Source organism: Pseudophryne corroboree, chromosome 8 (genome assembly GCF_028390025.1).
Source record: "Pseudophryne corroboree isolate aPseCor3 chromosome 8, aPseCor3.hap2, whole genome shotgun sequence".
Lineage (NCBI taxonomy): Eukaryota > Metazoa > Chordata > Amphibia > Anura > Myobatrachidae > Pseudophryne > Pseudophryne corroboree.
This window is the reverse complement of record NC_086451.1, coordinates 168434236-168458612: the sequence shown is the minus strand read 5'-3', so window position 1 is coordinate 168458612 and position 24377 is coordinate 168434236. Positions and strand designations below refer to the sequence as shown.

Sequence of the window (24377 nt, the reverse complement as noted above, 5' to 3'; positions counted from 1 at the left end):
AAAAAGAAATATGCTGGCAAAAAAAAAATCCAATTGAGTGATTAAACAGCTCTTAATTTTCTGGCTTTATTTTTATGTTAACAAATTTGTTCTCTGAAAAGTGTCCACAAAGCCAAGTCTCTGATTAACACCTTTGTAGGGATGGTTTTTCACCTATTACTAAATTAAATTTGCTTCATTGGAAAGGCAGCAAGATGCATCCTCATTTCAATGTCTACTGAAATAATACGGGTTGACACCAGGAAACATTAACGCCACTGCATCCTTGCTGCTTTCTCATGTGGAAGTCTGTTTAATGTGAAAACAAGGTGATATCTAATTAGCACACAGGTAAGGAATTAAGAAAATCTTTATTTAAGGGTGAAGATGTTTCTCACAAAATCGTTGCCCCAATGCATCATTGAAATTCAAGCTGGAAAGAGGATTTTAATATATCACTTGTACATCTTGTATTGCTCTTCTGGTGACAATGTAGTTTGTTTTTGTCAATTACCCTTTTAATAATAGGGTAAAGAAAATTAAGTGGATTTTTTAAAGAAAACTATACTGTCAATATACTATTAAAACAAATTAAAATGGTAAAAGTTATTGTACTTTAAGTAAAAATAAAAGAGCAAAAATATCAATCCCAGTTTTGGATTACTTTAATTAACAAAAAAAAATGCATATAGCAGAGGATAGTTTCAATCTGCCTACCTCTGGGTTATGTGCCCAGCATGCTTCCATTGCTGTACTCTGCTGCACATGTAAGTGCAGTAGATCCTGAAGCACTCACTCATCATGGGAAAGTACCAATGTGTTTCTTCGTTGGTTGATGGAAGAAACATCTTACAAAAACTCTCCAGATTATTGACTTTTTAAAGTTTTTCTAGGAAACGTTTTAGATGAATGCTTATTAGCCTTTGTCAGTATGTACTTTTGCAAAGTGTCTCTGTGGCGCAATCAGTTAGTGTGTATGGCTATTTACCAAAAGGTTGGTGGTTCAATCCCACCCAGGGACGTAATTGACCTTGTTATCAGATTTTGGTGATCTTTAAGTAGACAAGTCAAAATTTCAAACCCCCTCTTATGGTGTAGGGTACCTGGCCTTCTCTGATGTAATCAGAGTTAGATTTGATTCAGTGATTTTATAAAAAACAGCTAGGAAGCACAATTTAGCAATGGGTTGCAGAGAAAAAAAATATGCTGGCAGAAAAATCCAATTGAGTGATTAAACAGCTCTTCATTTTCTGCCTTTATTTTTATGCTAACAAATTTGATCTCTAAAAAGTGTCCACAAAGCCAAGTCTCTGATTAACACCTTTGTAGGGATGGTTTTTCACCTATAACTAAATTAAACTTGCTTCATTGGAAAGGCAGCAAGATGCATCCTCATTTCAATGTCTACTGAAATAATACAGGTTGACACCAGGAAACATTAACGCCACTGCATCCTTGCTGCTTTCTCATGTAGAAGTCTGTTTAATGTGAAAACAAGGTGATATCTAATTAGCACACAGGTAAGGAATTAAGAAAATCTTTATTTAAGGGTGAAGATGTTTCTCACAAAATCGTTGCCCCAATGCATCATTGAAATTCAAGCTGGAAAGATGATTTTAATATATCACTTGTACATTTTGTATTGCTCTTCTGGTGACAATGTAGTTTGTTTTTGTCAATTACCCTTTTAATAATAGGGTAAAGAAAATTAAGTGGATTTTTTAAAGAAAACTATACTGTCAATATACTATTAAAACAAATTAAAATGGTAAAAGTTATTGTACTTTAAGTAAAAATAAAAGAGCAAAAATATCAATCCCAGTTTTGATTACTTAAATTAACAAAAAAAAATGCATATAGCAAAGGATAGTTTCAATCTGCCTACCTCTGGGTTATGGGCCCAGCATGCTTCCATTGCAGTACTCTGCTGCACATGTAAGTGCAAGAGATCCTGAAGCACTCACTCATCATGGGAAAGTACCAATGTGTTTCTTCGTTGGTTGATGGAAGAAACATCTTACAAAAACTCTCCAGCTTATTAACTTTTTAAAGTTTTTCTAGGAAACGTTCTAGATGTATGCTTATTAGCCTTTGTCAGTATATACTTTTTGCAAAGTGTCTCTGTGGCGCAATCGGGTAGTGTGTCTGGCTACTAACCAAAAGGTTGGTGGTTCAATCCCACCCAGGGAAGTAATAGAACTTGTTATCAGATTTTGGTGATCTTTAAGTAGACAAGTCAAAATTTCAAACCCACTCTTATGGTGTAGGGTACCTGGCCTTCTCTGATGTAATCAGAGTTAGATTTGATTCAGTGATTTTATAAAAACAGCTAGGAAGCACAATTTAGCAGTGGGTTGCAGAGAAAAAGAAATATGCTGGCAAAAAAAATCCAATTGAGTGATTAAACAGCTCTTCATTTTCTGGCTTTATTTTTATGCTAACAAATTTGTTCTCTGAAAAGTGTCCACAAAGCCAAGTCTCTGATTAACACCTTTGTAGGGATGGTTTTTCACCTATTACTAAATTAAACTTGCTTCATTGGAAAGGCAGCAAGATGCATCCTCATTTCAATTTCTACTGAAATAATACAGGTTGACACCAGGAAACATTAACGCCACTGCATCCTTGCTGCTTTCTCATGTGGAAGTCTGTTTAATGTGAAAACAAGGTGATATCTAATTAGCACACAGGTAAGGAATTAAGAAAATCTTTATTTAAGGGTGAAGATGTTTCTCACAAAATCGTTGCCCCAATGCATCATTGAAATTCAAGCTGGAAAGATGATTTTAATATATCACTTGTACATTTTGTATTGCTCTTCTGGTGACAATGTAGTTTGTTTTTGTCAATTACCCTTTTAATAATAGGGTAAAGAAAATTAAGTGGATTTTTTAAAGAAAACTATACTGTCAATATACTATTAAAACAAATTAAAATGGTAAAAGTTATTGTACTTTAAGTAAAAATAAAAGAGCAAAAATATCAATCCCAGTTTTGATTACTTAAATTAACAAAAAAAAATACATATAGCAAAGGATAGTTTCAATCTGCCTACCTCTGGGTTATGGGCCCAGCATGCTTCCATTGCAGTACTCTGCTGCACATGTAAGTGCAAGAGATCCTGAAGCACTCACTCATCATGGGAAAGTACCAATGTGTTTCTTCGTTGGTTGATGGAAGAAACATCTTACAAAAACTCTCCAGATTATTGACTTTTTAAAGTTTTTCTAGGAAACGTTCTAGATGTATGCTTATTAGCCTTTGTCAGTACGTACTTTTTACAAAGTGTCTCTGTGGCGCAATCGGTTAGTGTGTCTGGCTACTAACCAAAAGGTTGGTGGTTCAATCCCACCCAGGGACGTAATTGACCTTGTTATCAGATGTTGGTGATCTTTAAGTAGACAAGTCAAAATTTCAAACCCCCTGTTATGGTGTAGGGTACCTGGCCTTCTCTGATGTAATCAGAGTTAGATTTGATTCAGTGATTTTATAAAAACAGCTAGGAAGCACAATTTAGCAGTGGGTTGCAGAGAAAAAGAAATATGCTGGAAAAAAAATCCAATTGAGTGATTAAACAGCTCTTCATTTTCTGGCTTTATTTTTATGCTAACAAATTTGTTCTCTGAAAAGTGTCCACAAAGCCAAGTCTCTGATTAACACCTTTGTAGGGATGGTTTTTCACCTATTACTAAATTAAACTTGCTTCATTGGAAAGGCAGCAAGATGCATCCTCATTTCAATTTCTACTGAAATAATACAGGTTGACACCAGGAAACATTAACGCCACTGCATCCTTGCTGCTTTCTCATGTGGAAGTCTGTTTAATGTGAAAACAAGGTGATATCTAATTAGCACACAGGTAAGGAATTAAGAAAATCTTTATTTAAGGGTGAAGATGTTTCTCACAAAATCGTTGCCCCAATGCATCATTGAAATTCAAGCTGGAAAGATGATTTTAATATATCACTTGTACATTTTGTATTGCTCTTCTGGTGACAATGTAGTTTGTTTTTGTCAATTACCATTTTAATAATAGGGTAAAGAAAATTAAGTGGATTTTTGAAAGAAAACAATACTGTCAATATACTATTAAAACAAATTAAAATGGTAAAAGTTATTGTACTTTAAGTAAACATAAAATAGCTAACATATCAATCCCAGTTTTGGATTACTTTAATTAACAAAAAAAATGCATATAGCAGAGGATAGTTTCAATCTGCCTACCTCTGGGTAATGGGCCCAGCATGCTTCCATTGCAGTACTCTGCTGCACATGTAAGTGCAAGAGATCCTGAAGCACTCACTCATCATGGGAAAGTACCAATTTGTTTCTTCGTTGGTTGAGTTAAGAAAATTCTTACAAAAACTCTCCAGATTATTGACTTTTTAAAGTTTTTCTAGGAAACGTTCTAGATGTATGCTTATTAGCCTTTGTCAGTATATACTTTTTGCAAAGTGTCTCTGTGGCGCAATCGGTTAGTGTGTCCAGCTACTAACCAAAAGGTTGGTGGTTCAATCCCACCCAGGGACGTAATTGAACTTGTTATCAGATTTTGGTGATCTTTAAGTAGACAAGTCAAAATTTCAAACCCCCTCTTATGGTGTAGGGTACCTGGCCTTCTCTGATGTAATCAGAGTTAGATTTGATTCAGTGATTTTATAAAAACAGCTAGGAAGCACAATTTAGCAGTGGGTTGCAGAGAAAAAGAAATATGCTGGCAAAAAAATCCAATTGAGTGATTAAACAGCTCTTCATTTTCTGGCTTTATTTTTATGCTAACAAATTTGTTCTCAGAAAAGTGTCCACAAAGCCAAGTCTCTGATTAACACCTTTGTAGGGATGGTTTTTCACCTATTACTAAATTAAACTTGCTTCATTGGAAAGGCAGTAAGATGCATCCTCATTTCAATGTCTACTGAAATAATACAGGTTGACACCAGGAAACATTAATGCCACTGCATCCTTGCTGCTTTCTCATGTAGAAGTCTGTTTAATGTGAAAACAAGGTGATATCTAATTAGCACACAGGTAAGGAATTAAGAAAATCTTTATTTAAGGGTGAAGATGTTTCTCACAAAATCGTTGCCCCAATGCATCATTGAAATTCAAGCTGGAAAGATGATTTTAATATATCACTTGTACATTTTGTATTGCTCTTCTGGTGACAATGTAGTTTGTTTTTGTCAATTACCCTTTTAATAATAGGGTAAAGAAAATTAAGTGGATTTTTTAAAGAAAACTATACTGTCAATATACTATTAAAACAAATTAAAATGGTAAAAGTTATTGTACTTTAAGTAAAAATAAAAGAGCAAAAATATCAATCCCAGTTTTGATTACTTAAATTAACAAAAAAAATGCATATAGCAAAGGATAGTTTCAATCTGCCTACCTCTGGGTTATGGGCCCAGCATGCTTCCATTGCAGTACTCTGCTGCACATGTAAGTGCAAGAGATCCTGAAGCACTCACTCATCATAGGAAAGTACCAATGTGTTTCTTTGTTGGGTGATGGAAGAAACATCTTAAAAAACTCTCCAGATTATTGACTTTTTAAAGTTTTTCTAGGAAACGTTCTAGATGTATGCTTATTAGCCTTTGTCAGTAAGTACTTTTTACAAAGTGTCTCTGTGGCGCAATCGGTTAGTGTGTTTGGTTACTAACCGAAAGGTTGGTGGTTCAATCCCACCCAGGGACGTAATTGACCTTGTTATCAGATTTTGGTGATCTTTAAGTAGACAAGTCAAAATTTCAAACCCCCTGTTATGGTGTAGGGTACCTGGCCTTCTCTGATGTAATCAGAGTTAGATTTGATTCAGTGATTTTATAAAAACAGATAGGAAGCACAATTTAGCAGTGGGTTGCAGAGAAAAAGAAATATGCTGGGAAAAAAAATCCAATTGAGTGATTAAACAGCTCTTCATTTTCTGGCTTTATTTTTATGCTAACAAATTTGTTCTCTGAAAAGTGTCCACAAAGCCAAGTCTCTGATTAACACCTTTGTAGGGATGGTTTTTCACCTATTACTAAATTAAACTTGCTTCATTGGAAAGGCAGCAAGATGCATCCTCATTTCAATTTCTACTGAAATAATACAGGTTGACACCAGGAAACATTAACGCCACTGCATCCTTGCTGCTTTCTCATGTGGAAGTCTGTTTAATGTGAAAACAAGGTGATATCTAATTAGCACACAGGTAAGGAATTAAGAAAATCTTTATTTAAGGGTGAAGATGTTTCTCACAAAATCGTTGCCCCAATGCATCATTGAAATTCAAGCTGGAAAGAGGATTTTAATATATCACTTGTACATTTTGTATTGCTCTTCTGGTGACAATGTAGTTTGTTTTTGTCAATTACCCTTTTAATAATAGGGTAAAGAAAATTAAGTTGATTTTTTAAAGAAAACTATACTGTCAATATACTATTCAAACAAATTAAAATGGTAAAAGTTATTGTACTTCAAGTAAAAATAAAAGAGGAAAAATATCAATCCCAGTTTTGATTACTTAAATTAACAAAAAAAATGCATATAGCAAAGGATAGTTTCAATCTGCCTACCTCTGGGTTATGGGCCCAGCATGCTTCCATTGCAGTACTCTGCTGCACATGTAAGTGCAAGAGATCCTGAAGCACTCACTCATCATGGGAAAGTACCAATGTGTTTCTTCGTTGGTTGATGGAAGAAACATTTTACAAAAATTCTCCAGATTATTGACTTTTTAAAGTTTTTCTAGGAAACGTTCTAGATGTATGCTTATTAGCCTTTGTCAGTATGTACTTTTGCAAAGTGTCTCTGTGGCGCAATCAGTTAGTGTGAACGGCTATAAACCAAAAGGTTGGTGGTTCAATCCCAACCAGGGACGTAATAGACCTTGTGATCAGATTTTGGTGATCTTTAAGTAGACAAGTCAACATTTCAAACCCCCTCTTATGGTGTAGGGTACCTGGCCTTCTCTGATGTAATCAGAGTTAGATTTGATTCATTGATTTTATAAAAACAGCTAGGAAGCACAATTTAGCAGTGGGTTGCAGAGAAAAAGAAATATGCTGGCAAAAAAAAAATCCAATTGAGTGATTAAACAGCTCTTAATTTTCTGGCTTTATTTTTATGTTAACAAATTTGTTCTCTGAAAAGTGTCCACAAAGCCAAGTCTCTGATTAACACCTTTGTAGGGATGGTTTTTCACCTATTACTAAATTAAATTTGCTTCATTGGAAAGGCAGCAAGATGCATCCTCATTTCAATGTCTACTGAAATAATACGGGTTGACACCAGGAAACATTAACGCCACTGCATCCTTGCTGCTTTCTCATGTGGAAGTCTGTTTAATGTGAAAACAAGGTGATATCTAATTAGCACACAGGTAAGGAATTAAGAAAATCTTTATTTAAGGGTGAAGATGTTTCTCACAAAATCGTTGCCCCAATGCATCATTGAAATTCAAGCTGGAAAGAGGATTTTAATATATCACTTGTACATCTTGTATTGCTCTTCTGGTGACAATGTAGTTTGTTTTTGTCAATTACCCTTTTAATAATAGGGTAAAGAAAATTAAGTGGATTTTTTAAAGAAAACTATACTGTCAATATACTATTAAAACAAATTAAAATGGTAAAAGTTATTGTACTTTAAGTAAAAATAAAAGAGCAAAAATATCAATCCCAGTTTTGGATTACTTTAATTAACAAAAAAAAATGCATATAGCAGAGGATAGTTTCAATCTGCCTACCTCTGGGTTATGTGCCCAGCATGCTTCCATTGCTGTACTCTGCTGCACATGTAAGTGCAGTAGATCCTGAAGCACTCACTCATCATGGGAAAGTACCAATGTGTTTCTTCGTTGGTTGATGGAAGAAACATCTTACAAAAACTCTCCAGATTATTGACTTTTTAAAGTTTTTCTAGGAAACGTTTTAGATGAATGCTTATTAGCCTTTGTCAGTATGTACTTTTGCAAAGTGTCTCTGTGGCGCAATTAGTTAGTGTGTATGGCTATTTACCAAAAGGTTGGTGGTTCAATCCCACCCAGGGACGTAATTGACCTTGTTGTCAGATTTTGGTGATCTTTAAGTAGACAAGTCAAAATTTCAAACCCCCTCTTATGGTGTAGGGTACCTGGCCTTCTCTGATGTAATCAGAGTTAGATTTGATTCAGTGATTTTATAAAAACAGCTAGGAAGCACAATTTAGCAGTGGGTTGCAGAGAAAAAGAAATATGCTGGCAAAAAAATCCAATTGAGTGATTAAACAGCTCTTCATTTTCTGGCTTTATTTTTATGCTAACAAATTTGTTCTCTGAAAAGTGTCCACAAAGCCAAGTCTCTGATTAACACCTTTGTAGGGATGGTTTTTCACCTATTACTAAATTAAACTTGCTTCATTGGAAAGGCAGTAAGATGCATCCTCATTTCAATGTCTACTGAAATAATACAGTTTGACACCAGGAAACATTAATGCCACTGCATCCTTGCTGCTTTCTCATGTAGAAGTCTGTTTAATGTGAAAACAAGGTGATATCTAATTAGCACACAGGTAAGGAATTAAGAAAATCTTTATTTAAGGGTGAAGATGTTTCTCACAAAATCGTTGCCCCAATGCATCATTGAAATTCAAGCTGGAAAGATGATTTTAATATATCACTTGTACATTTTGTATTGCTCTTCTGGTGACAATGTAGTTTGTTTTTGTCAATTACCCTTTTAATAATAGGGTAAAGAAAATTAAGTGGATTTTTTAAAGAAAACTATACTGTCAATATACTATTAAAACAAATTAAAATGGTAAAAGTTATTGTACTTTAAGTAAAAATAAAAGAGCAAAAATATCAATCCCAGTTTTGATTACTTAAATTAAAAAAAAAATGCATATAGCAAAGGATAGTTTCAATCTGCCTACCTCTGGGTTATGGGCCCAGCATGCTTCCATTGCAGTACTCTGCTGCACATGTAAGTGCAAGAGATCCTGAAGCACTCACTCATCATAGGAAAGTACCAATGTGTTTCTTTGTTGGGTGATGGAAGAAACATCTTAAAAAACTCTCCAGATTATTGACTTTTTAAAGTTTTTCTAGGAAACGTTCTAGATGTATGCTTATTAGCCTTTGTCAGTAAGTACTTTTTACAAAGTGTCTCTGTGGCGCAATCGGTTAGTGTGTCTGGTTACTAACCGAAAGGTTGGTGGTTCAATCCCACCCAGGGACGTAATTGACCTTGTTATCAGATTTTGGTGATCTTTAAGTAGACAAGTCAAAATTTCAAACCCCCTGTTATGGTGTAGGGTACCTGGCCTTCTCTGATGTAATCAGAGTTAGATTTGATTCAGTGATTTTATAAAAACAGATAGGAAGCACAATTTAGCAGTGGGTTGCAGAGAAAAAGAAATATGCTGGAAAAAAAAATCCAATTGAGTGATTAAACAGCTCTTCATTTTCTGGCTTTATTTTTATGCTAACAAATTTGTTCTCTGAAAAGTGTCCACAAAGCCAAGTCTCTGATTAACACCTTTGTAGGGATGGTTTTTCACCTATTACTAAATTAAACTTGCTTCATTGGAAAGGCAGCAAGATGCATCCTCATTTCAATTTCTACTGAAATAATACAGGTTGACACCAGGAAACATTAACGCCACTGCATCCTTGCTGCTTTCTCATGTGGAAGTCTGTTTAATGTGAAAACAAGGTGATATCTAATTAGCACACAGGTAAGGAATTAAGAAAATCTTTATTTAAGGGTGAAGATGTTTCTCACAAAATCGTTGCCCCAATGCATCATTGAAATTCAAGCTGGAAAGAGGATTTTAATATATCACTTGTACATTTTGTATTGCTCTTCTGGTGACAATGTAGTTTGTTTTTGTCAATTACCCTTTTAATAATAGGGTAAAGAAAATTAAGTTGATTTTTTAAAGAAAACTATACTGTCAATATACTATTCAAACAAATTAAAATGGTAAAAGTTATTGTACTTCAAGTAAAAATAAAAGAGGAAAAATATCAATCCCAGTTTTGATTACTTAAATTAACAAAAAAAATGCATATAGCAAAGGATAGTTTCAATCTGCCTACCTCTGGGTTATGGGCCCAGCATGCTTCCATTGCAGTACTCTGCTGCACATGTAAGTGCAAGAGATCCTGAAGCACTCACTCATCATGGGAAAGTACCAATGTGTTTCTTCGTTGGTTGATGGAAGAAACATTTTACAAAAATTCTCCAGATTATTGACTTTTTAAAGTTTTTCTAGGAAACGTTCTAGATGTATGCTTATTAGCCTTTGTCAGTATGTACTTTTGCAAAGTGTCTCTGTGGCGCAATCAGTTAGTGTGAACGGCTATAAACCAAAAGGTTGGTGGTTCAATCCCACCCAGGGACGTAATTGACCTTGTGATCAGATTTTGGTGATCTTTAAGTAGACAAGTCAACATTTCAAACCCCCTCTTATGGTGTAGGGTACCTGGCCTTCTCTGATGTAATCAGAGTTAGATTTGATTCATTGATTTTATAAAAACAGCTAGGAAGCACAATTTAGCAGTGGGTTGCAGAGAAAAAGAAATATGCTGGCAAAAAAAAATCCAATTGAGTGATTAAACAGCTCTTAATTTTCTGGCTTTATTTTTATGCTAACAAATTTGTTCTCTGAAAAGTGTCCACAAAGCCAAGTCTCTGATTAACACCTTTGTAGGGATAGTTTTTCACCTATTACTAAATTAAATTTGCTTCATTGGAAAGGCAGCAAGATGCATCCTCATTTCAATGTCTACTGAAATAATACGGGTTGACACCAGGAAACATTAACGCCACTGCATCCTTGCTGCTTTCTCATGTGGAAGTCTGTTTAATGTGAAAACAAGGTGATATCTAATTAGCACACAGGTAAGGAATTAAGAAAATCTTTATTTAAGGGTGAAGATGTTTCTCACAAAATCGTTGCCCCAATGCATCATTGAAATTCAAGCTGGAAAGAGGATTTTAATATATCACTTGTACATTTTGTATTGCTCTTCTGGTGACAATGTAGTTTGTTTTTGTCAATTACCCTTTTAATAATAGGGTAAAGAAAATTAAGTGGATTTTTTAAAGAAAACTATACTGTCAATATACTATTAAAACAAATTAAAATGGTAAAAGTTATTGTACTTTAAGTAAAAATAAAAGAGCAAAAATATCAATCCCAGTTTTGGATTACTTTAATTAACAAAAAAAAATGCATATAGCAGAGGATAGTTTCAATCTGCCTACCTCTGGGTTATGTGCCCAGCATGCTTCCATTGCTGTACTCTGCTGCACATGTAAGTGCAGTAGATCCTGAAGCACTCACTCATCATGGGAAAGTACCAATGTGTTTCTTCGTTGGTTGATGGAAGAAACATCTTACAAAAACTCTCCAGATTATTGACTTTTTAAAGTTTTTCTAGGAAACGTTTTAGATGAATGCTTATTAGCCTTTGTCAGTATGTACTTTTGCAAAGTGTCTCTGTGGCGCAATCAGTTAGTGTGTATGGCTATTTACCAAAAGGTTGGTGGTTCAATCCCACCCAGGGACGCAATTGACCTTGTTATCAGATTTTGGTGATCTTTAAGTAGACAAGTCAAAATTTCAAACCCCCTCTTATGGTGTAGGGTACCTGGCCTTCTCTGATGTAATCAGAGTTAGATTTGATTCAGTGATTTTATGAAAACAGCTAGGAAGCACAATTTAGCAGTGGGTTGCAGAGAAAAAGAAATATGCTGGCAAAAAAATCCAATTGAGTGATTAAACAGCTCTTCATTTTCTGGCTTTATTTTTATGTTAACAAATTTGTTCTCTGAAAAGTGTCCACAAAGCCAAGTCTCTGATTAACACCTTTGTAAGGATGGTTTTTCACCTATTACTAAATTAAACTTGCTTCATTGGAAAGGCAGCAAGATGCATCCTCATTTCAATGTCTACTGAAATAATACAGGTTGACACCAGGAAACATTATCGCCACTGCATCCTTGCTGCTTTCTCATGTGGAAGTCTGTTTAATGTGAAAACAAGGTGATATCTAATTAGCACACAGGTAAGGAATTAAGAAAATCTTTATTTAAGGGTGAAGATGTTTCTCACAAAATCGTTGCCCCAATGCATCATTGAAATTCAAGCTGGAAAGATGATTTTAATATATCACTTGTACATTTTGTATTGCTCTTCTGGTGACAATGTAGTTTGTTTTTGTCAATTACCATTTTAATAATAGGGTAAAGAAAATTAAGTGGATTTTTTAAAGAAAATAATACTTTCAATATACTATTAAAACAAATTAAAATGGTAAAAGTTTTGTACTTTAATGAAAAATAAAAGAGCAAAAATATCAATCCCAGTTTTGGATTACTTTAATTAACAAAAAAATATGCATATAGCAGAGGATAGTTTTAATCTGCCTACCTCTGGGTTATGGGCCCAGCATGCTTCCATTGCAGTACTTTGCTGCACATGTAAGTGCAAGAGATCCTGAAGCACTCACTCATCATGGGAAAGTACCAATGTGTTTCTTCGTTGGTGGATGGAAGAAACATCTTACAAAAACTCTCCAGATTATTGACTTTTTAAAGTTTTTCTAGGAAACGTTTTAGATGAATGCTTATTAGCCTTTGTCAGTATATACTTTTGCAAAGTGTCTCTGTGGCGCAATCAGTTAGTGTGAACGGCTATAAACCAAAAGGTTAGTGGTTCAATCCCACCCAGGGACGTAATTGACCTTGTGATCAGATTTTGGTGATCTTTAAGTAGACAAGTCAACATTTCAAACCCCCTCTTATGGTGTAGGGTACCTGGCCTTCTCTGATGTAATCAGAGTTAGATTTGATTCAGTGATTTTATAAAAACAGCTAGGAAGCACAATTTAGCAGTGGGTTGCAGAGAAAAAGAAATATGCTGGCAAAAAAATCCAATTGAGTGATTAAACAGCTCTTAATTTTCTGGCTTTATTTTTATGCTAACAAATTTGTTCTCTGAAAAGTGTCCACAAAGCCAAGTCTCTGATTAACACCTTTGTAGGGATGGTTTTTCACCTATTACTAAATTAAATTTGCTTCATTGGAAAGGCAGCAAGATGCATCCTCATTTCAATGTCTACTGAAATAATACGGGTTGACACCAGGAAACATTAACGCCACTGCATCCTTGCTGCTTTCTCATGTGGAAGTCTGTTTAATGTGAAAACAAGGTGATATCTAATTAGCACACAGGTAAGGAATTAAGAAAATCTTTATTTAAGGGTGAAGATGTTTCTCACAAAATCGTTGCCCCAATGCATCATTGAAATTCAAGCTGGAAAGATGATTTTAATATATCACTTGTACATTTTGTATTGCTCTTCTGGTGACAATGTAGTTTGTTTTTGTCAATTACCCTTTTAATAATAGGGTAAAGAAAATTAAGTGGATTTTTTAAAGAAAACTATACTGTCAATATACTATTAAAACAAATTAAAATGGTAAAAGTTATTGTACTTTAAGTAAAAATAAAAGAGCAAAAATATCAATCCCAGTTTTGATTACTTAAATTAACAAAAAAAAATGCATATAGCAAAGGATAGTTTCAATCTGCCTACCTGTGGGTTATGGGCCCAGCATGCTTCCATTGCAGTACTCTGCTGCACATGTAAGTGCAAGAGATCCTGAAGCACTCAGTCATCATGGGAAAGTACCAATGTGTTTCTTCGTTGGTTGATGGAAGAAACATCTTACAAAAACTCTCCAGATTATTGACTTTTTAAAGTTTTTCTAGGAAACGTTCTAGATGTATGCTTATTAGCCTTTGTCAGTATGTACTTTTTGCAAAGTGTCTCTGTGGCGCAATCGGTTAGTGTGTCCGGCTACTAACCAAAAAGTTGGTGGTTCAATCCCACCCAGGGACGTAATAGACCTTGTTATCAGATTTTGGTGATCTTTAAGTAGACAAGTCAAAATTTCAAACCCCCTGTTATGGTGTAGGGTACCTGGCCTTCTCTGATGTAATCAGAGTTAGATTTGATTCATTGATTTTATAAAAACAGCTAGGAAGCACAATTTAGCAGTGGGTTGCAGAGAAAAAGAAATATGCTGGCAAAAAAAAATCCAATTGAGTGATTAAACAGCTCTTAATTTTCTGGCTTTATTTTTATGCTAACAAATTTGTTCTCTGAAAAGTGTCCACAAAGCCAAGTCTCTGATTAACACCTTTGTAGGGATGGTTTTTCACCTATTACTAAATTAAATTTGCTTCATTGGAAAGGCAGCAAGATGCATCCTCATTTCAATGTCTACTGAAATAATACGGGTTGACACCAGGAAACATTAACGCCACTGCATCCTTGCTGCTTTCTCATGTGGAAGTCTGTTTAATGTGAAAACAAGGTGATATCTAATTAGCACACAGGTAAGGAATTAAGAAAATCTTTATTTAAGGGTGAAGATGTTTCTCACAAAATCGTTGCCCCAATGCATCATTGAAATTCAAGCTGGAAAGATGATTTTAATATATCACTTGTACATTTTGTATTGCTCTTCTGGTGACAATGTAGTTTGTTTTTGTCAATTACCCTTTTAATAATAGGGTAAAGAAAATTAAGTGGATTTTTTAAAGAAAACTATACTGTCAATATACTATTAAAACAAATTAAAATGGTAAAATTTATTGTACTTTAAGTAAAAATAAAAGAGCAAAAATATCAATCCCAGTTTTGGATTACTTTAATTAACAAAAAAAAATGCATATAGCAAAGGATAGTTTCAATCTGCCTACCTCTGGGTTATGTGCCCAGCATGCTTCCATTGCTGTACTCTGCTGCACATGTAAGTGCAGTAGATCCTGAAGCACTCACTCATCATGGGAAAGTACCAATGTGTTTCTTCGTTGGTTGATGGAAGAAACATCTTACAAAAACTCTCCAGATTATTGACTTTTTAAAGTTTTTCTAGGAAACGTTTTAGATGAATGCTTATTAGCCTTTGTCAGTATGTACTTTTGCAAAGTGTCTCTGTGGCGCAATCAGTTAGTGTGTATGGCTATTTACCAAAAGGTTGGTGGTTCAATCCCACCCAGGGACGTAATTGACCTTGTTATCAGATTTTGGTGATCTTTAAGTAGACAAGTCAAAATTTCAAACCCCCTCTTATGGTGTAGGGTACCTGGCCTTCTCTGATGTAATCAGAGTTAGATTTGATTCAGTGATTTTATAAAAACAGCTAGGAAGCACAATTTAGCAGTGGGTTGCAGAGAAAAAGAAATATGCTGGCAAAAAAATCCAATTGAGTGATTAAACATCTCTTCATTTTCTGGATTTATTTTTATGCTAACAAATTTGTTCTCTGAAAAGTGTCCACAAAGCCAAGTCTCTGATTAACACATTTGTAAGGATGGTTTTTCACCTATTACTAAATTAAACTTGCTTCATTGGAAAGGCAGCAAGATGCATCCTCATTTCAATGTCTACTGAAATAATACAGGTTGACACCAGGAAACATTATCGCCACTGCATCCTTGCTGCTTTCTCATGTGGAAGTCTGTTTAATGTGAAAACAAGGTGATATCTAATTAGCACACAGGTAAGGAATTAAGAAAATCTTTATTTAAGGGTGAAGATGTTTCTCACAAAATCGTTGCCCCAATGCATCATTGAAATTCAAGCTGGAAAGATGATTTTAATATATCACTTGTACATTTTGTATTGCTCTTCTGGTGACAATGTAGTTTGTTTTTGTCAATTACCATTTTAATAATAGGGTAAAGAAAATTAAGTGGATTTTTTAAAGAAAATAATACTTTCAATATACTATTAAAACAAATTAAAATGGTAAAAGTTATTGTACTTTAATGAAAAATAAAAGAGCAAAAATATCAATCCCAGTTTTGGATTACTTTAATTAACAAAAAAATATGCATATAGCAGAGGATAGTTTTAATCTGCCTACCTCTGGGTTATGGGCCCAGCATGCTTCCATTGCAGTACTTTGCTGCACATGTAAGTGCAAGAGATCCTGAAGCACTCACTCATCATGGGAAAGTACCAATGTGTTTCTTCGTTGGTGGATGGAAGAAACATCTTACTAAAACTCTCCAGATTATTGACTTTTTAAAGTTTTTCTAGGAAACGTTTTAGATGAATGCTTATTAGCCTTTGTCAGTATATACTTTTGCAAAGTGTCTCTGTGGCGCAATCAGTTAGTGTGAACGGCTATAAACCAAAAGGTTGGTGGTTCAATCCCACCCAGGGACGTAATAGATTTTGGTGATCTTTAAGTAGACAAGTCAACATTTCAAACCCCCTCTTATGGTGTAGGGTACCTGGCCTTCTCTGATGTAATCAGAGTTAGATTTGATTCAGTGATTTTATAAAAACAGCTAGGAAGCACAATTTAGCAGTGGGTTGTAGAGAAAAAGAAATATGCTGGCAAAAAAATCCAATTGAGTGATTAAACAGCTCTTAATTTTCTGGCTTTATTTTTATGCTAACAAATTTGTTCTCTGAAAAGTGTCCACAAAGCCAAGTCTCTGATTAACACCTTTGTAGGGATGGTTTTTCACCTATTACTAAATTAAATTTGCTTCATTGGAAAGGCAGCAAGATGCATCCTCATTTCAATGTCTACTGAAATAATACGGGTTGACACCAGGAAACATTAACGCCACTGCATCCTTGCTGCTTTCTCATGTGGAAGTCTGTTTAATGTGAAAACAAGGTGATATCTAATTAGCACACAGGTAAGGAATTAAGAAAATCTTTATTTAAGGGTGAAGATGTTTCTCACAAAATCGTTGCCCCAATGCATCATTGAAATTCAAGCTGGAAAGATGATTTTAATATATCACTTGTACATTTTGTATTGCTCTTCTGGTGACAATGTAGTTTGTTTTTGTCAATTACCCTTTTAATAATAGGGTAAAGAAAATTAAGTGGATTTTTTAAAGAAAACTATACTGTCAATATACTATTAAAACAAATTAAAATGGTAAAAGTTATTGTACTTTAAGTAAAAATAAAAGAGCAAAAATATCAATCCCAGTTTTGATTACTTAAATTAACAAAAAAAAATGCATATAGCAAAGGATAGTTTCAATCTGCCTACCTCTGGGTTATGGGCCCAGCATGCTTCCATTGCAGTACTCTGCTGCACATGTAAGTGCAAGAGATCCTGAAGCACTCACTCATCATGGGAAAGTACCAATGTGTTTCTTTGTTGGTTGATGGAAGAAACATCTTACAAAAACTCTCCAGATTATTGACTTTTTAAAGTTTTTCTAGGAAACGTTCTAGATGTATGCTTATTAGCCTTTGTCAGTATGTACTTTTTGCAAAGTGTCTCTGTGGCGCAATCGGTTAGTGTGTCCGGCTACTAACCAAAAGGTTGGTGGTTCAATCCCACCCAGGGACGTAATTGACCTTGTTATCAGATTTTGGTGATCTTTAAGTAGACAAGTCAAAATTTCAAACCCCCTGTTATGGTGTAGGGTACCTGGCCTTCTCTGATGTAATCAGAGTTAGATTTGGTTCATTGATTTTATAAAAACAGCTAGGAAGCACAATTTAGCAGTGGGTTGCAGAGAAAAAGAAATATGCTGGCAAAAAAAAATCCAATTGAGTGATTAAACAGCTCTTCATTTTCTGGCTTTATTTTTATGCTAACAAATTTGTTCTCTGAAAAGTGTCCACAAAGCCAAGTCTCTGATTAACACCTTTGTAGGGATGGTTTTTCACCTATTACTAAATTAAACTTGCTTCATTGGAAAGGCAGCAAGATGCATCCTCATTTCAATGTCTACTGAAATAATACAGGTTGACACCAGGAAACATTAACGCCACTGCATCCTTGCTGCTTTCTCATGTGGAAGTCTGTTTAATGTGAAAACAAGGTGATATCTAATTAGCACACAGGTAAGGAATTAAGAAAATCTTTATTTAAGGGTGAAGATGTTTCTCACAAGAGCGTTGCCCCAATGCATCATTGAAATTCAAGCTGGAAAGATGATTTTAATATATCACTTGTACATTTTGTATTGCTCTTCTGGTGACAATGTAGTTTGTTTTTGTCAATTACCCTTTTAATAATAGGGTAAAGAAAATTAAGTGGATTTTTTAAAGAAAACTATACTGTCAATATACTATTCAAACAAATTAAAATGGTAAAAGTTATTGTACTTTAAGTAAAAATAAAAGAGCAAAAATATCAATCCCAGTTTTGATTACTTAAATTAACAAAAAAAAATGCATATAGCAAAGGATAGTTTCAATCTGCCTACCTCTGGGTTATGGGCCCAGCATGCTTCCATTGCAGTACTGTGCTGCACATGTAAGTGCAAGAGATCCTGAAGCACTCACTCATCATGGGAAAGTACCAATGTGTTTCTTCATTGGTTGATGGAAGAAACATCTTACAAAAACTCTCCAGATTATTGACTTTTTAAAGTTTTTCTAGGAAACGTTCTAGATGTATGCTTATTAGACTTTGTCAGTATCTACTTTTTGCAAAGTGTCTCTGTGGCGCAATCGGTTAGTGTGTCTGGCTACTAACCAAAAGGTTGGTGGTTCAATCCCAACCAAGGACGTAATTGACCTTGTTATCAGATTTTGGTGATCTTAAAGTAGACAAGTCAAAATTTCAAACCCCCTGTTATGGTGTAGGGTACCTGGCCTTCTCTGATGTAATCAGAGTTAGATTTGATTCAGTGATTTTATAAAAACAGCTAGGAAGCACAATTTAGCAGTGGGTTGCAGAGAAAAAGAAATATGCTGGCAAAAAAAATCCAATTGAGTGATTAAACAGCTCTTAATTTTCTGGCTTTATTTTTATGCTAACAAATTTGTTCTCTGAAAAGTGTCCACAAAGCCAAGTCTCTGATTAACACCTTTGTAAGGATGGTTTTTAACCTATTACTAAATTAAACTTGCTTCATTGGAAAGGCAGCAAGATGCATCCTCATTTCAATGTTTACTGAAATAATACAGGTTGACACCAGGAAACATTAACGCCACTGCATCCTTGCTGCTTTCTCATGTGGAAGTCTGTTTAATGTGAAAACAAGGTGATATCTAATTAGCACACAGGTAAGGAATTAAGAAAATCTTTATTTAAGGGTGAAGATGTTGCTAAAAAAATTGTTGCCCCAATGCATCATTGAAATTCAAGCTGGAAAGATGATTTTAATATATCACTTGTACATTTTGTATTGCTCTTCTGGTGACAATGTAGTTTGTTTTTGTCAATTACCATTTTAATAATAGGGTAAAGAAAATTAAGTGGACATTTGAAAGAAAACAATACTGTCAATATACTATTAAAACAAATTAAAATGGTAAAAGTTATTGTACTTTAAGTAAAAATAAAAGAGCAAAAATATCAATCCCAGTTTTGATTACTTAAATTAACAAAAAAAAATGCATATAGCAAAGGATAGTTTCAATCTGCCTACCTCTGGGTTATGGGCCCAGCATGCTTCCATTGCAGTACTCTGCTGCACATGTAAGTGCAAGAGATCCTGAAGCACTCAGTCATCATGGGAAAGTACCAATGTGTTTCTTTGTTGGTTGATGGAAGAAACATTTTACAAAAACTCTCCAGATTATTGACTTTTTAAAGTTTTTCTAGGAAACGTTCTAGATGAATGCTTATTAGCCTTTGTCAGTATGTACTTTTGCAAAGTGTCTCTGTGGCGCAATCAGTTAGTGTGTACGGCTATAAACCAAAAGGTTGGTGGTTCAATCCCACCCAGTGACGTAATTGACCTTGTTATCAGATTTTGGTGATCTTTAAGTAGACAAGTCAAAATTTCAAACCCCCTCTTATGGTGTAGGGTACCTGGCCTTCTCTGATGTAATCAGAGTTAGATTTGATTCAGTGATTTTATAAAAACAGCTAGGAAGCACAATTTAGCAGTGGGTTGCAGAGAAAAAGAAATATGCTGGCAAAAAAATAAAATTGAGTGATTAAACAGCTCTTCATTTTCTGGCTTTATTTTTATGCTAACAAATTTGTTCTCTGAAAAGTGTCCACAAAGCCAAGTCTCTGATTAACACCTTTGTAGGGATGGTTTTTCACCTATTACTAAATTAAATTTGCTTCATTGGAAAGGCAGCAAGATGCATCCTCATTTCAATGTCTACTGAAATAATACGGGTTGACACCAGGAAACATTAACGCCACTGCATCCTTGCTGCTTTCTCATGTGGAAGTCTGTTTAATGTGAAAACAAGGTGATATCTAATTAGCACACAGGTAAGGAATTAAGAAAATCTTTATTTAAGGGTGAAGATGTTGCTAAAAAAAATTGTTGCCCCAATGCATCATTGAAAATCAAGCTGGAAAGATGATTTTAATATATCACTTGTACATTTTGTATTGCTCTTCTGGTGACAATGTAGTTTGTTTTTGTCAATTACCATTTTAATAATAGGGTAAAGAAAATTAAGTGGATATTTGAAAGAAAACAATACTGTCAATATACTATTAAAACAAATTAAAATGGTAAAAGTTACTGTACTTTAAGTAAAAATAAAAGAACCAAAATATCAATCCCAGTTTTGGATTACTTTAATTAACAAAAAAAAAATGCATATAGCAGAGGATAGTTTCAATCTGCCTACCTCTTGGTTATGGGCCCAGCATGCTTCCATTGCAGTACTCTGCTGCACATGTAAGTGCAAGAGAACCTGAAGCACTCACTCATCATGGAAAAGTACCAATGTGTTTCTTCGTTGGTTGATGGAAGAAACATTTTACAAAAACTCTCCAGATTATTGACTTTTTAAAGTTTTTCTAGGAAACGTTCTAGATAAATGCTTATTAGCCTTTGTCAGTATGTACATTTTGCAAAGTGTCTCTGTGGCGCAATCGGTTAGTGTGTTCGGCTATTAACCAAAAGGTTGGTGGTTCAATCCCACCCAGGGACGTAATTGACCTTGTGATCAGATTTTGGTGATCTTTAAGTAGACAAGTCAAAATTTCAAACCCCCTGTTATGGTGTAGGGTACCTGGCCTTCTCTGATGTAATCAGAGTTAGATTTGATTCAGTGATTTTATAAAAACAGCTAGGAAGCACAATTTAGCATTGGTTGCAGAGAAAAAGAAATATGCTGGCAAAAAAATCCAATTGAGTGATTAAACAGCTCTTCATTTTCTGGTTTTATTTTTATGCTAACAAAGTTGTTCTCTGAAAAGTGTCCACAAAGCCAAGTCTCTGATTAACACCTTTGTAGGGATGGTTTTTCACCTATTACTAAATTAAACTTGCTTCATTGGAAAGGCAGCAAGAAACACTAGACTAATTGGAGGTGCGCCCTAAAGCAAATTACAATGTTAGGATTAGGGGGTTCGGAAAGACCTCTAGTGTATACTGTCACGATCCGGGTATCTGGACGCCATAACTTACCTTTCAGATGCCTCCTAAGGCTGGCTCAGCGCTCCAGGACCGGATCCCATCTGTTATTCTGATGTCCCCATTCCTGCCTCCTCTCCTGTCACTCTGAGACGCTGTCACAGCGGCGCCATGTTGCATCTTGAATGGCATCTCCCGCGGCCTCCGCCGCCGTCCCTGAGTTTCTGCATGCAGGATGTCAGAGTGGCGCTTATGTCAGCCGCGGCCTCCGCTGTTGCCCGCGTGGTTCAAATGTGCACTCATCAGTCTGGCGTCTCCTGTTTACTGTGGCCGGCGCCGCCATTGCTGTTAAAGTTCCCACATGGATTTTCAAACCAATCTTCCCTCCAAGTGTCTGCATGGGCGCAGCCATGTTGGATTCTGTCACCTGTTCATTTCCACCAATCCGCTGTTTCCATTGTAATCTGCATAATTGCCTAGCCAATCCCTTCCTTGCTGCAGGTATAAGTATTCTGTGCCTGAGCAAGGAAGGCGTCAGTGATTTGGTTGTCAAACCTAGTTCCAGTTTGTCTCTCTCCCGTGGTTGTTTTCCAGGTTCCAGTTACCATCTCCAAACCTCCACTAAAGAGACCCGCTCTAGTCTACCACCTGCGGTGCAGCCTGACTCTCCAGTCCTCTGGGACTCATCTGTTTCCAGTTACAGATTTACCTGCTTCCAGCCGAGATCAGCTCTTCTTAAAGTGCCGGTATCATTTCCGCAGATTACCACTCACCACCGGCACTATTATTTCACCGCTCTCAAACTCCATATATCAATCATATTTCATCGCTCTCAAGCTTCATTTATTATTTGGCTGGTTCCATCCAGCAATCCACTCCGTGCTTACATCAGTCTGGTTTCAGCCAGTACCCACAGCAGCCATTTTATCCACAGCAGCCCAGCTTTTCCTGGAACACCAGCTAGTATGATCCTGGGCTATCTCCATTGCTACAGTCGAGCCTGGTAAGGACTTTCCAACTAGAAGATAATAAGAACTGTCTCATACTACCAGAGCCCTGTGGTCCTTGTCCTCCTGTAGTACCCAGGAACTGTATTATTTCTCTGCTGAGTTTATGTTTCTCTTTTATTACTGCTGTGATGCATGGAGTTTGTCAAAATAAACATCATTGACTTTTATCCTGGTTGTCGTGGGCACGCCTTCGGGCAATTCTTCTACATTTAACTTACATGTCCAGGGGTCTGATACAACCTCCCAGGTTCCACTACACCTCAGCCCCTACAACTGAGGCTGCCTCCAGTCAGCTCAGGCCCTCAGTTGTGACATATACACTGTATATACATTTTAAGATAGGAAGGTACAAATTACATATTCACATTGCATCTATGGGCTGGATTCAAATGTCCCTTTCCTCCCTCAATCGTGCCCGTCAGCAGCTATTCTATTCTATATAAGGAGCCACGAGTCGCCGCCATTTTCACTTGTGCATTGGAGATGATAGGGAGAGGACGTGCAGCGTTTTCTCAGTTTCTGTGTTCAGTGTGCTTGCAAATATCTGTGCTCAGTGTGCTGAAAATATCTACGTTCTCTGCCTGAAAAATGCTCCATATCTGTGCTGCATTGTATTATATAGTAGGAGGACAGGGCAGAATTTTGCTGACCACCAGTATATAATATATAGCAGTACGGTACAGTAGGCCACTGCTCTACCTACCTCTGTGTCGTCAAGTATACTATCCATCCATACCTGTGGTGTATTTTAGTAGTTGTGCGCACTATATATAGTAGGAGGACAGTGCAAAATTTTGCTGGCCACCAGACTTCTACTTAAGTCCAATGGTGTAGGATGTGCAAAGCTGTTTGGCTGTGCATTTATTGATCTAAGCATGCATTTTTATCAAAGCGTGATAAAATTGACACATAACGCAGCGTTCAATCAGCGTTAATTTATCTTCAGCTGATATCGATTGTGAATTGACGTTTCTTCTCTTCTTGTCACCTACAGGTAATTACAATTGACTACAACCACCAATCTATTCTGCTGCACTATATCTATATATGCAAAGCTAATTCTGCTGGGTAATGCAAATTGAAACATTATTGCATAGTATGTGATTTTGAAGTACTTTTTTAAAGTTTTGAATGATATAGACCCAGTTTAATCTTTGTGGAATGCCTGGTTGTTGTTTTTAAGGTAATTTATTGCCTGGCATTTGAGGGGGTGGGGTGTGGTTACAGATTTCAATTATTGGTTTCACTTGTAATAGTCTTCTACTAAAGTCCAATGGTGTAGGCTGTGCAAAGCCATTTGGCTGTGCATTTATTGATCTAAGCGTGCATTTTTATAAAAGCGTGATAAAATTGACACATAACAGCAGTGTTCAATTAGCGTTCAATCGAAGTGAAAAAGAAGGAAAACAGAAGCACACCAATCTAACAAAACAAAGAAAACTGAAGAACTAATAACAAATGTGAGTCACTTACTCCTCAGATCACTCACCTCCTGATTGTTGCATCTGATTACATAGCACAGAACTACCTTACTTGGACATTTCATAAACCATCCATTTCACCTACAAATGCCTGTATCTGTATTATTGTAATTTTGTTTTTTAAGCACAGCTGCACCAATGCAATTTTACCTGCAAACACTTAAAACATCTAACATAATTACCATTGCTTCTTAAACCTCTCACAATCCTTTCATTTCTTACACTCCAAATACATTTCTGCACCCACTTTATCTACGCTTTTGACTCATTTCATACTAAATCTACACCCCTTGAGCCTACACTGCTTTTCTCACCTGCATTTCTACAATTCTTCTGCTCGGATTCCCTTACAGTCTCCTCTCCTACTTCCACTTTCTCTCAACCTATTTACCTACTTAACACTATGTGAATGCTTTCTTATACTCCCCACATCACTCAGTGTCTACCTAATAATGTATCTTTATCCTTCCCCCCACCCCTAGTCTCCTCCACCTCCTCCTCTGTCTCCCCTCCATCCCTCTGTTTCCTTCCCCCACCTTTCCTGTTACCCCACTTTCATTCACCTCTGCCCCATGGTCCTGCTACCCCACAACTC

At 35.9% G+C, this 24377-nt stretch overlaps 3 non-coding genes across 3 annotated transcripts; all 3 read left to right on the top strand.

Moving 5' to 3' along the window:
* Window positions 1-3266: 3266 nt before the first annotated feature.
* On the top strand, window positions 3267-3340 carry TRNAS-ACU (transfer RNA serine (anticodon ACU)). Its single transcript has one exon. It is a non-coding gene; the product is annotated as a tRNA-Ser (tRNA).
* A 2262-nt stretch (window positions 3341-5602) lies between these two features.
* TRNAS-ACU (transfer RNA serine (anticodon ACU)) lies at window positions 5603-5676 on the top strand. The gene has a single exon. It is a non-coding gene; the product is annotated as a tRNA-Ser (tRNA).
* An 11604-nt stretch (window positions 5677-17280) lies between these two features.
* TRNAS-ACU (transfer RNA serine (anticodon ACU)) lies at window positions 17281-17354 on the top strand. The gene has a single exon. It is a non-coding gene; the product is annotated as a tRNA-Ser (tRNA).
* The last annotated feature ends 7023 nt before the right edge of the window (window positions 17355-24377 follow it).